Source organism: Penaeus monodon, chromosome 24 (assembly GCF_015228065.2).
Source record: "Penaeus monodon isolate SGIC_2016 chromosome 24, NSTDA_Pmon_1, whole genome shotgun sequence".
Lineage (NCBI taxonomy): Eukaryota > Metazoa > Arthropoda > Malacostraca > Decapoda > Penaeidae > Penaeus > Penaeus monodon.
In genome coordinates, this window is record NC_051409.1 from 23,392,497 (window position 1) to 23,392,720 (window position 224).

The window sequence follows — 224 nt, forward strand, 5'->3', positions numbered from 1 at the left end:
TTGATATCTTGTTTACGACCCGACGATGAGGCATAGGGGTTGCCAACATCGTATTTTTTTTAATAGGTATGGATACAGATATGCTAAACGGATGCAGAAATGCTTGATTTTTCATATCGGCTATAATGCGTATGGCAGGAAAATTCTGAGAAGAGGTCCTCCGTTTTCAGTACAATATTTTCGGGAGATATTTGAGTAATTGAAAATCTTTGTGGGCCCGGGGA